Below are 17,333 nucleotides of genomic sequence, written 5' to 3'. Positions count from 1 at the left end.
CCCACTAGAGGGTTCATCCCATAATCAGCCACCAAAAGCAGACACTATTGCATATGCCAGCAAGAACTTGCTAAAAGGACCCTGACATAGCTATCTCTTGTGAGGCTATGCCAGTGCCTGGAAAATATAGAAGTGGATGCCCACAGTCATCTATAGGATAGAACACAGAGACCCCAATGGAGGAGCTAGAGATGTTACCCAAGGAACTGATGGGGTCTGCAACCCTATAGGTGGAACAATAATATGAACTAACCAGTACCCCCAGAGCCCGTGTCTCTAGCTGCATATATAGCAGAAGATGGCCTAGTCAGCCATCGTTGGGAAGAGAGGCCCCTTGGTCTTGCAAACTTTATATGCCCCAGTACAGGGGAATACCAGGGCCAAGATGTGGGAGTGGGTGGGCTGGGGAGCGAGGGGGGGAGGGTATAGGAGACATTCGGGATAGCATTTGAAATGTAAATGAAGAAAATATCTAATAAAATAATAAAAAATGAGGGGGGAATCTACTACTGACATTTCACTGAATCAAAATAATTCCTAACTATATTAGAAACATTTATCTTTATACCCACAAATAAGTATAGTCCTCACCACCCCACTAAGGAAACTTCTCTTCATGATAGAGAACATTACAGAAATTCACAACCAACACAATGCAGAATCATGGATCCCAGTCCAGCCAACACAATGAAGAATCAAGGATCCTAGTCCTGACTGATATTGAAAGATCAACATAAACCCCATTTTCTCCATTTAAGCACCAGGCCTGATTTCAAAAAAGTTGATAAGGGACCGCTTTAGGAATAGACCATATGTCCCAGAAACTCAGCCATAAGATACCAACTCTAGGGTCAGACAATAAAATCCAGACCAAGATCATAAAATCCTTTCCCAAAGAACAGGCTGGGGTAACTGCAAAAACTGGGAAATATCTGTGAATGGGCCATCTGTGCTGGTCAGCCCTATTTCATCATATAGTTAAATATTCATGATATAGGAATGCAGACCACTGACCACCTATGACCCCTCCTCAGCACTCACCAATGAATTTTTAGATTGCCTAATACTTCTAGGGAGTTATTCCCATTCCATATAAGAAGGTCTGCATGTCTTTGTCTGGGGTAGCCATTCTAGAAAATGATTGACCCCATGTGCTGGTTGTTTCTGCAGAATAAACTCTCTTTGTTTTTGAATACTATCTGAGCCTGGGGTCTTCCTGCAGCAATTTTCTGACCATTAAAGCATATCTATAACACAACTCCTGTACCTTAAGCTCAGGGATCATTGCAGAAGACAGGAAGATGATAAGATGATAGCATTTGCTGCGAAATTGTGTCTTCTAGAAATGTCAACCATGTGATAGGAGCCTGGTATAGCTGTCCCCTGAGAGGCTCTGCCTAGAGTCTAACCAATACAGATGTGGATGCTCATAGCCAACCATCAGACTGAGCGCCAGGCCCCTATAGTAGAAGTTAGAACAAGGACTGTGGGAGCTGAAGGGGTTTGCAACCCCATAGGAAGAACAACAATATCAACCAACCAGACCCTCCCCCCCATCCCCAGCTCCCAAGGACTAAACCACCAACCAAGGAGTGTGTGCACATGGAGGAACCCATGGCGCCAGCTGCATATGCAGCAGATGATTGTCTCATCGAGCATCACTGGAAGCCCCTTAGTCCTAAGGAGGCTCAATGACCAAAAGTAGGGGAATGCTAGGGCACTGAGGCAGGAGTGGACTGGAGGGTTGGGGAGCATTCTCATAAAGGCAGAGGGGGAAGAGGGAGGGGATGGGGGGGTGTGGAGGAGAAACTGGAGAGGGGGATAACATTTGAAATGTAAATAAATAAAATAACCAATAAAAAATGAAAGAAAGAAAAAGAAAGACATTCAGCAATGTCACCTATAAAGTCACACCAACATGGCTGCGTAAACAGGACCTGAACAAGGATGACACAAACAGTCTTTCAATGTGTAAAAAGATGCTCACAAGGTTTTAAATATAAGTGAAGAACTACAAACAACTAAGGAATACTGATACTGAGAAAAGTAGTCTTCCTCAGGAAGAACACACCAGTTGGGTTTCCAATACCAAAGGGTCTGCTCTGAATACATATACTTATATGTAATCCTATGCAGAATGAGCAGGTTACATTTATGTATTTAGAAACACATACACACACACACACACACACACACACACACACACATGCAGAGCACATGTGAGAGAGACAGAGACACACATGTAGCAAATAAAGAAAAAGGCTGTAAATTTGAAGAAAGCAAAGGTAGTGATCATGCTCTTTCAATAGATATTTGGTTAAAATGGATTGCATGTGCTGGCTATCTGTCATAACAGCATTGCAACTTGCTTGCTTTTCAAAATCAGAGGCTTATACTGATTAATGATAATGTAGCTACATAGGTGTTTGCCTGCACACTCTTATTTTCCCTATGATGCTTCTTACATAATTTTTATTTTAGATTGCAGTAATCTTAAAAAAATATATTTCAGTTTAAGATTTACAAATAAAATCTGAAGGTCATGTTCATAGTCAATTAGATTGGGCAAAAGGATAACAAACCTACCAGATTCACGAATTCATGTAAAAATTACTTAAAGAAAATGATTACAGCTTCTCCCTTTAACAGAAACAGCTGGTGTCAGTGATGCAGAAGGCTGAAGTTTTATTGCAACAACGGTGGTTGGTATAACAACCCTTTTGCTGCTCACATTTAAAATACCCTGTAGAGACAAACACATGTATGGGAGTGAGGGTGGCCGGGTTGGTGTCCCTTTCCATACCAGGTGAGAAAAATGAAATGGGGAAACACTCTTTCTGAGTGGTGCTGAGGGAGTGTGGTATATCTATTCTTTTTGTTTGTTTGTTTTCCTTTTTTTCCCCCTAGATTGTCAGATGAATCTTCTCATGGTGCCTTCACTTCTATATGAACATTTTAAGAACTTAAGGAGGAAGATCAAATTTTAAAGGTTATTTTTTTTTAGTTTATGTTTTGCCTTTATTTGTTTTTCTTTCTAAATTTCATTAGTTCTCTAAGAATTTTGTAGAGTGTATTTTGATCATTCTTGACTTCTCTCCCAATTTTTTCCAAGATCTACCCCCATTCTATATCCACCCACCTTTGTGTCTTACTTTTCTTCTATCAAGGCGAGTTTATGTTGTCAAAACATTCTTGAATATATGGTCTTCCACTGAGGAGTGGTAGATTTCCCAGGGTCTATATTCTGAGAGAAAATTGTCTTTCCCTCTTTCAGCAGTTAACGAATTTCAATAGCTCTGTGGCTAGGGATGGGGTTTTGTGCCCCTCTCCATGAGTGGATTCAGTATGGCTTGAGCTTGTTCACATATTGTGTATACTATGGGAACTGCTATGAGCTCATGTATACAACTGCTCTGCTATGTCCAGAAGGCACTATTTCCTTGTGGTCATCCACCACCTTCTGTATGTCACTTGGAATCTTGGGAAGAAAGAATGAAATATAGGTGCTGTCTTTAAGGTTGAACATCTTCTTTTCTCTTATTTTTTGTGCCTTCACCAGTTGTGGATCTTTGTGTTAATCACCATCTTCTGCAAACAGATCCTTCTCAGAGGAGGACTGAGACATGTTTATAGGTATAATGCTAAGACATTAAGAGTCAGTTTAGTACTGTGTTCATTTAGCAAAATAACAGCAGTAATTTCTCTCCAAGGGCCTATGACCTGTCTATCCATCTGTTCTTAGCCTGATAATGGTTTCGGGTACAGTATTCGTTGTATTGAGAGAAACTTCAATCCAATCAGAAAGTGGTTAGTTATTCCCATGGTGTTCTCTATGCTATTGTACCAGTGGACATGTCTTTCCAGCACAGTTACTATTGTAGTTCAAAGACTTCACAAGTGGATAATACTTTTTTTCAGTTTCACTGAAGAAAAATGAATGCGGATAAAAGCATGAAGGTTTATATTACCGAGTGACGTTTTTAAGTGAGTGGAATCATTCTGCTCTAGTTGGAACTGGAAAGGTTTCTTCTTATTTAACCTTCTTGGGAAATTTTATTTTAGAAGTAATTAAATAATTCTCTGCTTTGAATAAGAATATAAGACATTAAAACAATAAGGAACATTGTGTTCTGGGATTATTATGGCCTTCTTTAAGCAGGAGAATAAATGTGATACAATTATTGACTACATGAAAACTTCTAGGTATGTGGCATACATTGTTTAAGTTAATTCTCCCATGATGCTTTAGTCTTTCCCTATCAAGAACGGACTTATTAAGGCTGTGCTGTGACTGCAGATTTGCTCACCCTCCTAGGAAGGGTCCTGTCTGACAGTATACTATGTGGATCTTCAATTTGCATGTTTGATGGTAGCTCATTCTTCTTGCAGTTGGTAATTTATTATTTATTTAGCTTTGATAAACCAACAATTCAAGATGTCATATTTCTAAATCCATGCATATATTTGTTCTGTTATTAGCTGACTCTGCCTATTTCCACACTAAATTGTTTGCCAGATTTTGTCCTCAGAAGTTACTTGACTACCACCCCTCCCCAATTTCTGTCTCTGATTTATGACAATACTACTCACTATATAGTGTTACTGTGAAAGCTCATTTATAATATGCAATGAGAAACACACAATGTAGTGCCTAGCACCTTTCAGACACGCAGTAATGTTTGTGTCTTTAATATAAACACCTTCTGTGAAGAACTCTATCATTTTCTTGTACATTTTGGTTGGTTATAGAAACCACAGCATACTCGATTTTCTGCACCATTTCATCCCAATTGTGTTCAATTGTTTCTATTTTCAAATACTCATTCCCATTTTTCCCTAAGCCAACAAAATATCCATTTTTCAACATCTAAACTACATTTCCCAGATGTTTATACCTCTGACACAAACCAACATTTTTCAGGCTTTGGATACTGATTTCAGTTACAGAAAACACCCATTAGGACTCAAAGTGTGATACAAGCAGCTATTTATTGTTAAAAATTGGAAAATTGGAAGTAGTATTTGTCATGATGTCAGCTTATAATGCACTACAGTTAGAACTAGTTGTTTAAATAATGGCAGGTGGCACTTACTGCCTTTTGTCTTTATTATAGTTTTTGTTAATATCGATATCGTGTTTTCATATTAGCCTCTGGGTTTTCAAAGAAATGAATGTTTTATTCATTTTTGAATCTCCCAAGTCCTTAGTGAATAAAAAAGTTTTGAAAAATGACAAAAATAGCTAACAACACAGCCTGTTTGTGACATTAAAGGAGATGAACTTGATTTTAGAATATACTGTTTCCTACAATTTTTTTCTCAAACCATAAAATGCATTTGCAACAAAATTATGCCTTTACAACACAATGTATTCCAATAGAGTCTCCCTACTAAAATTATTTGTCATATTCTTAAAGAAATATGTGCTAGTGGGTTGTTAAAACAAATGACCCAAAATCACTGAACTACCTCAGGTAGTTCAATCAGGTGATCAAGTTGACTCTGGCATTTTCTGGGACATTGGATGGACAGGGATTCTTAGACCCTTTTGAATCATTGCTGAATGTATTTTTGAGACAGACTCTACAGAACTGATTATAGAGAATTTGGCCATAAACAGTTATGTCTTTAATTCTTTGTTTCGTCATTATATACTTACATAATCGCTGAGTATTTTAAGCTATAAATAGAATTTTCGAGAACATGAATGCCTCTGGATGGATTTTTATCAGTGTTCCATTGACACTTTTTATGATGGGAAAATACACAAAGAGTATGTTTGTCAGAGCTTAAAATTGTCCCTTCATAATCTTTACTCCTTACTTCCCTGTCTGACGTCAAACAGAAAGAAGAGCACGTGCTTACTTCCTTCTTAAGAGATCTAAAATTATTACGGGACTTAGTAAAGATGGCAACGAGTCAAGAGATAACCCTTTCTTCAGTCTCAGAAATTTTATAAAATATCATCACCCTGCTTAGATAATTTCACATATACACTGGTTTAACTGACATTTTCATGTGTTTTCACATTTTTACCTCACTGACATTCCATTTCTTAATTAGCGTTCTGCTGTAGTTGTCTGAATATAGTTATGCTTCTTTGGTATGTTATTAGTACTTAAGTTAAAATTCTAATTTTCTTCTTTGATTCCCCCCCCCTTTTTTTTCCAATGTAACTTCAATTTATAAACTTTTGGGCTGAGTAGCTGTCTTAGTCTGTAAATTGCTTGCTTTATAAGCATGAGAAGCTGAGTTTAAGCTATGAAACTCACCTTTATAGGAAGCCATAAGAATGTTGGTCCACATTTGTAATTACAACACTGAGGAAAAATGATGCAAAGAAGATTCATGAGTCTCACTGGCCAGCTAATTTAGCCTACATGGCCACTTCTACCCAAGTAACTCTGTCTCAAAAGAAGAGGGTGGATGCCACCTGGGGAATGGTACCTGAGTTTGTCCTTTGGTCTTCACACACAAGCATCTACAAATACAAACCTCTGCCCCCTCTCCAAGCATGCCCACACGAAATGTATGATTTTTTAAAATAAAAAGTAAAATGTCTACATGCAGCCATACAGTGAAGAATGACAAAAAAGACTGTAAAAATATTTAAGTATGATTGTAAATTCTTTATCAACATAACCATCAACAGTAGATTAAAATTCTTTCATTTTGGGAAAAATGAAAATATATGCATGATCCATAAATTTTGATACAAGGCCATGAAATGCAGGACTATGTCAGACTCTCTTTTGGTATTCTTACTGTTAGAATACCTACTACCAAATTGAAAGAAAGAGCTGCTGGCTTGGCTTTGTGGCGAGGTGCCATGTAGGTGTTTGTGCAGACTCAAGTTCTCAGAATACATACTGAAGGAGGAACTTGCTTTTCATTATATGGTGCTAGGAAAACTGGTATCCATAGTCAGAAGGTTGAAACTGTATTCCTATGTCTTTTAGCTACAACATTTAAGTTAATGTGGGATAAATAATTAGTGTAAGACCTCCTAACAGTAAAAGTTGTAGAAGAAAACACAGAAAAAGACATTTTAAGTAATTGGTATGTGAAATGGCTTTTTGGGTAGAATGCTCAAGGCACAGAAATAAACAAACTAGAAAACTAAGCCGAAAAAACCCAGAACATTGAATTACATCAGGCTCAAGGTTCTGTACATGTGATGGTTTGTATATGTTTGGCCCAGGGAGTGGCATTATTAGGAGGTATGACCTTGTTGGAGTAGGTGTGCAACCTATCTGCCTTGAAGTATGTCTTCCACTAGCACCCTTCAGATGAAGATGTAGATCTCTCAGCTCTGCCTGAACCATGCCTGCCATGTTCCTGCCTTGATGACCATGGACTGAACCTCTGAAAGTATAAGCCTGCCACAATTAAATGTTGTCCTTTATAAGACTTGGCTTGTTCAGGGTGTCTGTTGACATCAGGAAAATTTTAACTAAGTCAGAAGTTGGTACCAGGAGTGGGATATTGCTGTGATAGGCCTGACTATGCTTTTGTTTGGGAAAAATATCTATTTTGGGACTTTGGAAAGCAGTCAAATGCTTTAAGTGGGGCTTAATGGGCTATCCTAGTAGGAATATGGAAGGCTTTGTTACTGAAAGTGATTTGAACTGTGCAGACCTGGCCCAAGAGGTTTCAGTGGAGAAGAATTTCAGAATGTGGCCTGGAGACAGTTTTTGTGGTATTTTAGTGAAGAATGTGGCTGGATTTTGCCCCAGTCTGAAAAGTCTACCTGAGTCTAAGGTAAAGAGATTTATATTAATTGAATTAACAAAGTCTCACAAAATCTCAGCAGAGATGTTGTTCTCTGGTTAAGTCTCATGAAGAGCATTTTGAACAAGTATAGGAAGCTTAGAAAGAAAAAATATATAATATATGGGTCAAGTATTAAAGGGGCACCAGGAAGTGAAATGGAACTTAATCTAGGAGATTCTAGATTCTAGAGATAACAGATTAAGGGATTTGGGGTCAAGATCCTACCCAGCTAAATTTAGATTCAGGCATGGTAGTATACACCTTTAATCCCAGGAGATAAATCCTAGCAGATCTCTTAAATTCAAGTCCAGCCCAGGACTAAGCAGGTTCTGGGTGAAGAAAAATTTAAATCTTAGTTTCTTGGAGCACACCTTTAATCCCAGTATTTAGGAAACAGACATGCAGATCTCTGAGTTCAAAGTCAATCTATGGATCAAAATCCAGGACAGTCAAGATTAAGCAGTGAAGGAGTTGGAAAAGAGGAAGTTAGTGATAATGTAATAGAACAAAGGGGACCATGTTCCTGTAAGTTCCTGTAAGCAGCAGAACTCAGCAGCTTCAGCCTTGTGGCTCTGGTTCTAGAGTTAAGAATGGAAGGAACTACTGGGACAATTGATGCTGGTTAGCTGGAGCTAAGAAATTAGTGGTGATTAAGAAAGGACCCCATCAATAAGGCTTAATCTTCTGGAAAGTGTTTTGTGAGACCACAAAGAAGCTACGTTTCACAGATAGCCCAAGTTGTACCTTGTGCTGCAGCTTGACTTGGTAATGTATAAGAGTCATTCAGGTAGTACTGGTTTTGAAGGCATGAAAGGGTCATGAAGAACAGCTGAGGTTTGGCATTGTGAGAGGCCATGGAAGGCTACTGGTGAAGGTGCAGCCTCAGTTGTAGATGCCAGCCCAGGGCTATTGGTGAGGCCTAGTTTCATTGGAAGACCCCAGTGTTTTGGATATATTAGTACCATGGGATAATCACCAAGAACAGCAGTGACAGTAGAGTGGATCAACATGAACATAGAGTGCTACAGACCTTGAGAAGTGATACCAGCCCATTAGAGCAGCCAGAAGATAATGTGTGAATCCCGGACATTGAAACAAGAAGCTAAGGAATATAACATAAAATGGGCCACTTAATTAATTTGGCACTTCTTGAAAAAAAGTAATAAATGATCAGCAGGTATTGCACAAAAATTGAACATCACTGATTTCCAGGGAAATGCAAATGAAAATTATATAATTTAGTCCATTATCATTCCAGGGAATGAAAATTCATTTATTCAATATGTAAACACACATAAACACTCACACATGCACACATACACACACACACACACAAGAAATGAAATTGGTATAGCAAGAGACATCTACATTCTCATGTTTATTACAGCACTATTTCAAAAGCTAAAAAAAAGAACAATCCAAATATTCTTTAAAGACAATGTGTAAAGAAATACAGTCCATATTTTCAATGCCCTACATTTTACACAGAGAAGAACAAAATCCTATCCTTTATATTACTTTTAGTGACACTGGAGTCTATTAAGTGAAGTTAAACTTAGCACAGTAAAGAACCCAAAAAGAATATACTCGTATGTAGAACCTAAAATCACTGATCTATTTCATCTAAGTGGATGTAGGATGGCTCAGCCCACTGTGGGTACACCATCCCTAGGCAGATGGGCCCGGCCTGTAAGAAAGCTAGCTGATCTTCAGCCTAGGAGCAAGGCGGTAAGCAATTGGATTCCTCCATGGTCTCTGCTTCAATTGGTGCCTCAAGGTTTCTGCCTTTAATTCCTGCCTTGTATTCCCTAACCTAGATGCCAAATAAAGCTTTCCTCTCCAAGTTGTTTTGACAAATGTTTCATTATGATGATGAAAGTCATTCTAGGACAAGGAGTTTAGATGTTTTCACTGTAAAGGTGCGATAAATGCACTTAACCTGATTATAATTTATACTATATATGTATTTATCAAACATTACATCAGGGAATAAATAATTTTAATTTGAAATCTCCTCTCCTCCCAGAAAAAGCAAACTTTAGCAATCAGAACTATGAAGGAAACCTCCCATAATCATTTTTCACTTATATGACTTAAATGTGAAGTGGATTGTCATGCTTCTATAAAGAAATCGAAAACACTTTAGAATTATCACTGAGCATTGCTGTCCCTAACCCTAAAACATATCCTATTGACCTTCACGCTATAACATGAGATTTATCTAGAAGGGACTAAAGTTTGCTTACAAACTCTGAAGGTTATGGAAAGCTTGTCTTAGAAGAATTAAATAAATCAATTAATTAGCTTAATGAACTATTTAGAATATGGGGAGAGTTTAGTTCCTTTCCTTTGGAATAGAAATAAATGCACAGAAAATGATGACTTCTGTGACAAGGTACTGAAAGGCATTTTTTGATATACTTGTTTTTAGAACCCCTGTTCCAAAAGTGGAAAGGGGGCCCTTTAGTGGACCTTCTGCCTATTGTAATATGGAAAGTAAAGATGTCTAAAGAGTTGCATAAGCTTCCAGAGGAGATTGCTAAGCAAAGTGTTAAAGAGACTGCTTACTCCTAGGTGCCTGTAACCAAATGAGAGAACTGAAGAAATTGAAGCTTAGAATAAACGGATGCAGGACTCAGAATCAGAAACAGTTTTGTACTAACAACAACTGCAGGTGGTAAACTACCTTCAAATTAGGAAGAAGAATTCATGCAAAGATCTAATCCAGGTTATTATCAAGAAATCATGATTCAAAAATAACATTAAAATGCTTTCTTTCAGAAATATTATAGGTTGTGTGAAAGACAGCTGTTCAAAAAGATAAAAAGGCCATCTACCTACTTGTAGATGGAACACACATGTTTCTCACTGAAAATTAAGGCTTCTAATATATTGTGTATCATTCAACAAAACAAATGGTTCGGACATGATGGTAGAGAAAAGTTATCTTGAAACTATTTGAGTAAGTGGCTTTTAGTGAGTTATAAATATGATTTATAGAAAATCCATGAAATTTTACAGCAAGGGTATTGACAAAACTATTGGTAGTTTGGGTTAGAACAGAGCATACTGTATGATGTGAAGAGATCTTTTTGTACACCCAAAATTCTATAGGAAGAATATTAAACTACAATCATAGGGGGTTATAATTTGCAAAGGGGAGATGATTCTTATGTTTCCTATTTATTTTGGATGTAAAGACGGTAGACAATTTATTACTTTATTTCACACATCTAGAGTCAGGTAAAGTAACTCAAGATACCATATGTAAGACATTTTACAAGGTAATCGGGACTTAGTTTAAGTAATAGTCTAAATATTTTAAATATTGGATGTTTAATATGAGGGGTTTTCATCTTCCCTGCTTGTTGAGTCCTCTGGAGCAAGCCAGGAAGCCCTGAGTAGCCTGCTATCCTAGGGAGACCTCCATTCTCCTACCACCTTCATCTCTGCTTACCTTCATCAGACCTGCAGTTCCTGAACCATACAGACCTGCAGATCTTAAACACTATATACCTGTAGATCTGGAACTACAAAGCCCAAGGATACCTATCAGAGGCCTGCCACACCAGGACCATTGAGGTCAAGCCCCTCCCAATACATACTAAAACAGGAACATCCAGGAACCAAAGCCATTCAGATGGCTAAAGATCCTCAAAAGAACAAAATCAACAAAAGCCAAGGCAATATGACAACTTCAGAACACAGTAAACTTACTACAGTAAGCCCTGGAACTGAAGCACAAGAAAATGACCCTAAATCCAATCTTATTAAAGATGATAGAGGCCTTCAAAATGAAATGAATAAATCCTTAAAGAAATAGAGGAAAACACAATTAAACAGGTAAATGTCTTTAAAGAAGAAACAAATCCCTTAAATACATGCAGGAAAATATCATTAAACAAGTGAAGGAAATAAATAAAATTGTGCTAGACCTGAAAGTGGAAATAAGGGCAACAAAGAAAACACAAACTAAGGGGATACTGGAGATGGAAAACCTAGGGAAGAGAACAGGAACAATAAATGCCAGCATAACTGACAGAATAAAGGAAATGGGAAAGAGAATCTCAGGCTTAGAAGATACAATAGAAGAAACTGATACACCAGTCAAAGAAAATATTAAATCTAAAAAACTTCTGACATAAAATATTCAGCTAATCTGGGATACCACAAAAATACCTAACCTAAGAATAGTAGAAATAGAAGAAGGTGAAGACTCCCAGATACAAGGCCCAGAAAATACTTTCAACAAATCCATAGAAGAAAACATTCCCAATGTAAAGAAAGAGATGCTTGTAAACAGGCAAGAAGCTTATAGAACACCAATTAGACTGAATCAGAAAAGAAAATCCTCCTGTCACATAATAATAAAAAATAAAATTTATAGAACAGAAAAAGAATATTAAAAGCATCAAGAGAAAAAGTCAGGTGACATACAAAGGCAGACCTATCAGAATAACACCTGAATCCTCAATAGAGACTCTAAAAGCTTGAAGGTCTTGGAAAAGGGAACAGACACACACACACACACACACACACACACACACACACAGAGAGAGAGAGAGAGAGAGAGAGAGAGAGAGAGAGAGAGAGAGAGAGAGAGTGAGAGAGAGAGAGATACACACAGAGATGCACACTAAAACCACCAACATCAAAATAATAGGAAGTAACAGTCATTGATTAGTATTTCCAACATCAATGGACTCAAGACACAGACTAATAGGGAGGATGTGAAAACAGGATCCATCATTCTTCTGAGTGCAAGAAACACACCTCAGCAATAATGATAGATATTACCTCAGAGTAAAGGGCTGGAAAATGTTTTCCAAACAAATGGACCCAAGAAGCAAGCTAGAGTAGCCATTCTAATATGTAATAAAACAGATTTTCAATCAAAATGAAAAGAGACAGAGAACACTTCATATTCATCTAAGAAAAAAATTCTAACAAGATGATGTATCAATTCTAAACACCAATGCCCCAAACACAGGGCACCAACATTTGAAAAAGAAAGATTACTAAATCGAATGACACATCCAAGCTCACACATTAATAGTGGGAGATTTCAACACCCCACTCTAACCAACTGACAGGTTATCCAGACAAAAACTAACATTATGAATGAAATGAACCTAACAGACAACTGTAGAATATTTTACCCAACACAAGAGAGCTTATCTTCTTCTCAGCACCTTGTGGTTCCTTCTCCAAAATTGATCATATAGTCATCTATGATGCAAGCCTCAACAGACACAGAAAATTAAAATAATGCTTTTATTATTGGTATCTTATGAGACCACCATGGATTAAAACTGGACTTCAATGACAGTTCTCTACTCAATGATCTTGGTCTGAGAAGAAATAATGAAAGAAATTAAATACTTTCTAGATTTCAATGAAAATGAAGGCATAACATGCTCAAATTCAGGTAATCCAATGAAAGCAGTCCTAAGAGGAAAGTTCAAAACACTAAGTACATCCGTAAAGAAATGAGAAGGTTCTCATAGCAGCAATTTAAAAATACACCTGAAAGCTCTAGAAAAAAAGAAGCAAGCAAACCAAAGAGGAGAAGAAAGTAGGGAATGACCAAAATCATGGCTGAAATCAATCAGTAAAAAACAAGGGAAACAAGTCAAAGAATCAACAAAACCAAGAGCTTGTCCTTTGAGAAAATCAACAAGATAGCCAAGCCCTTCGTCAAACAAAACAAAAGACAGAATCCAAATAATCAAAACCAGAAAATGGAGAGATAACAACAGACACTGAGGAAATTCAAAGAATCATTAGGTCAAAAGCCTATGCTCCACAAAATCAGAAAAATCTTAATGAAATGGACGATTTTCTAGACAGATACCACTTACCAAAGCTAAATCAAGATCAGATAAATTATTTAAACAGCTCTATAACCCTTAAGAAGTAGCCACTAATAGTTTCTCAACCAGAAAAAGCCTGGGACCAGATGGTTTTAGTGCAGAATTCTACCAGACTTTCAAAGAAGATCTAATACCAAAACTCCTCAAACTATTCCATGAAAAAGAAACAGAAGGAACACTGCCAAACTCATTTTATGAAGCCATAGTCACCCTGATATATAAACCACACGAAGACTCAACAAAGAAAATTCAGAGCAATTTCTCTTATGAGCATTGATGCAAAAATACTCAAAAAATACTCACAAGCCAAATCGAGGAAAATATCAGAAACATCCATCATGAATATGTATTTTCATTTCAAGGATATAGGGATGGTTCGATATATGAAAACCCATTAATATAATCCACTACATAACAAGCTAAAAGAAAAAAAAATCTCATAATCATCTCATTAGATGTTGAAAAGGCCTTTGACAAAACCCAACATCCCCTCATGTTTAAAGTCTTAGAGAGATCAGAGATACAAAGCACATAACTGAATGTAACCAAAGTAATACACAGCAAGCCAATAGCCAACATCAAACTAAATGGAGAGAAACTTAAAGCATTTTCACTAAAATCAGGGGCAAGACTGCTCACTCTTCCCATCCATTCAATATGGTATTTGAAATTCTAGCCAAAGCAACTAAAGGAGATCAAGGAGATACAAATTGGAAAGGAAGAAGTCAAAGTATCACTATTTGTAGATGATATGATAGTATATATAAACAACTCCAAATATTTGACCAGAGAACTCCTACAACTGATAAACACCTTCAGCAAAGTGGCTGGATACAAAATTAACTCAGAGAAATCAGTGGCCCTCCTTTATACAAATGATAAACAGGCCGAGAATGAAATTAAGGAAACAACACCCTTTACAAGACCCACATATCTCTGTTTAACTCTAACCAAGCAATTTAAAGGTGTGAATCATTAGAACTTCAAGTCCTTGAAGAAAGAAGTTGAAGAAGATATCAGAATATGGAAAGATCTCCCATGCTCATGGATAGGTAGGATTAACAAAGTGAAATAGGCATCTAAATAGTTTACCTAAAGCAAACTACAGATTCAATGTAATCCCCCCTAAGATTCTAGCATAGTTTTATATACCTTGAAAGGACAATTCTCAACCTCATATGGAAAAAGCGAAATATATCTTACATGTAAAAATAAGGTAAATAACTTGGGTCTAGAAGGTGGACTCAGAGGCATACTTTAAGGAAACAAAACTGAATTCTCAATCTTACCTATGAGTACCCTGATTTACCTGTGATACACAGAGTATGGCATTGATGGTTCCTAAGGCCAGGAAATGTGCCTTTGTCATAAGTGTCCTATCACATCCTTGCTTTTGAAGTCCAGTGGCTATGATCTGAGGAAATTCATGCCTTTTATGGATGACAGTATTTGGGGTTTCAGCTGATCACACATTAACTTCAGATTCATTGAGAAGCCAGCCTCAGCCACAGATGAGTGAGGAAACAGACCAGATTACATCAAGAGACACCTAGCTGAGCCATGTCAATTGTCACAGATGTCCATTTGCCAAAGAAGGAAACGTGTAGTAAGGACACATGAAGTGAGCTGTGGGGTAGTTTGTAAAGGAGAGGTGAGAGAATTCAGATTTCACTTTTCTGTGTATAATCTCTCTCATACACACCCCCAATATGTATTCAACTACTGAAAGAGTCCCAATGGATTTTCTATATTGGTAACACTGATATGCAGAAAAGTCGGGGAATCAGAAAGATCAGAAAAATCCACTATGCTGCTTTATATAAATATCGTCGATGTCTTGTCTAAAAATAAATTAGTATACCACTCTAGCATTAATGAAAAATTCTAAAATAATGTATAAACATCATACAAATTATGTTTTAAAGCAAGTATATCTCCATGAATAATAGGACATTTAACAATGGTTATCAGTTAATATATCAAGAAAACAAAAAAAATACCTTTAGTTCATGTATGTAACAACTGAGTTTAAAAACACATAATGATAATTTGATAGAACACATAATGAATAAACTTACAATTGTAAATGAAAATATTAAAACTTTTTCTTTAACATTTGAAAGCACTACACATATGAACAATTAGTATTGACTTTAAAAAGTAATAACTGCCGTTAATTCAATACTCTATCCAATGGCAGTATGATACAGTCTTTTTCATAAGTACATGGATATGCATTTACACAGACAATATTTTTGTCTTCTATAAAGAGCTTTAGTTAACGTAAAAGTAACTCTTAAGTGAAAAACTATCTTTTACTCAACTGATGAAACAGTCATTTCAGAGGCTTACTGCCTTTGCCTGCCAACCTAGGTCTGCAAGGTTCTAGCTCTTTACAATCTTATCCTAGAACATTTTCAGCCTCTGAGACTCATTACTGAATAGCCTTATCCTTTATAGATCTTTCTAAGCTCTGGATGGATAGGCAAGTCAGCTGTTCTGGCTCAAAACTCCTCTCCACATTGACTGATTCAAACTGGCTTCTTTCAACTTCTGACTAAATTTCTATGCTTGGCTTCATACCATCTTTTGCAGTATGTTCTAATCTTCTTATTCTCTGGCTCATTTTGTCTCCACCTGTGTTGGCTTGTTTTCTCTGTTCAACCTGTGTCTGGTAAAACTGCCCTCTCTCATTTTTTTTCTCTCTGGGCTGCTCTCTCTTAAGTTGTCCCTCTTCTTTCTCTGTTCTTATGAAAGTTGAGCTTATCCTATTTCATTAAGCTTTTCTCTGATTTGTCACTTTGTCTCTTAATTGGACTTCACTTTCAAATGTAGATATTTTCTTCTGCAATGTAACTTTACCTTCATAGTTTGGGACTGGAGGTGTGTAGTAACTGTTTGTTTTCAAGCCAAAAACATTAAAGCTATGTGCTAAGGCTGAGCCACACTACAAGGAGAAACAAGATTTCTGAGTAAACAACACAGTCTCAGGGTTCACAATATAACCAAATATCCTGCAACAATTAAGTAGCACATTTTTTCCCTCTGATCATAGTGGAATAAAAATAGATATTAATGAGGGAATGATGTCTGAAAAATACCCTAAATAATTGTAAACACAAATATATCCTACTAAACACACCAAAGAAAGGAAAGCAAAGCAAAAGGAAAATCAGAAACTGTTTTAATGTGGGTCAAAATGAAGGCAACACAGTTTGTGGAAAGCAGTTAAACAATGCCTTGAAGAAACTTTACCAGCACAACGCATTGATGAGAGGGAAGTGTGTGCACTCTCAAGCTTTGCCACAGGAAGCCAGAAAAAGAACGAATGAACAAAAGGAAGGGAGGGAGGAAACAATCTGAACACTAGTACAAGAAAAAAATTTAAATGAGAACCCAAACAATGAAATAAAAACAGAGCAGTGCCCTCCCCCACCCAAAAAAAAAAAAAATCACAAGCTATTGTTTAAATGACCAATTACATTGTCTGGTGAGATCTGACTGAAAAAAGAAATTCCCAAGAAAGGTTGATGTCAGAGATGACTCAATGGTCTAAAAGACTCTAACTTCCAGAGACCTAGAAACTGAGGACCTACCGGCTAACGATCCTTTTGAGGAAGCACCTGGATAGTGCCTAGAAGAACGCATGATACTAAAGTTCAGACAAAAAGAAACCTACACAATCCT

Source organism: Mus pahari, chromosome 3 (genome assembly GCF_900095145.1).
Source record: "Mus pahari chromosome 3, PAHARI_EIJ_v1.1, whole genome shotgun sequence".
In the NCBI taxonomy this organism is placed as follows: Eukaryota; Metazoa; Chordata; class Mammalia; order Rodentia; family Muridae; genus Mus; species Mus pahari.
The sequence above is the reverse complement of the archived record's forward strand: the minus strand, read 5'-3'. Positions refer to the sequence as shown.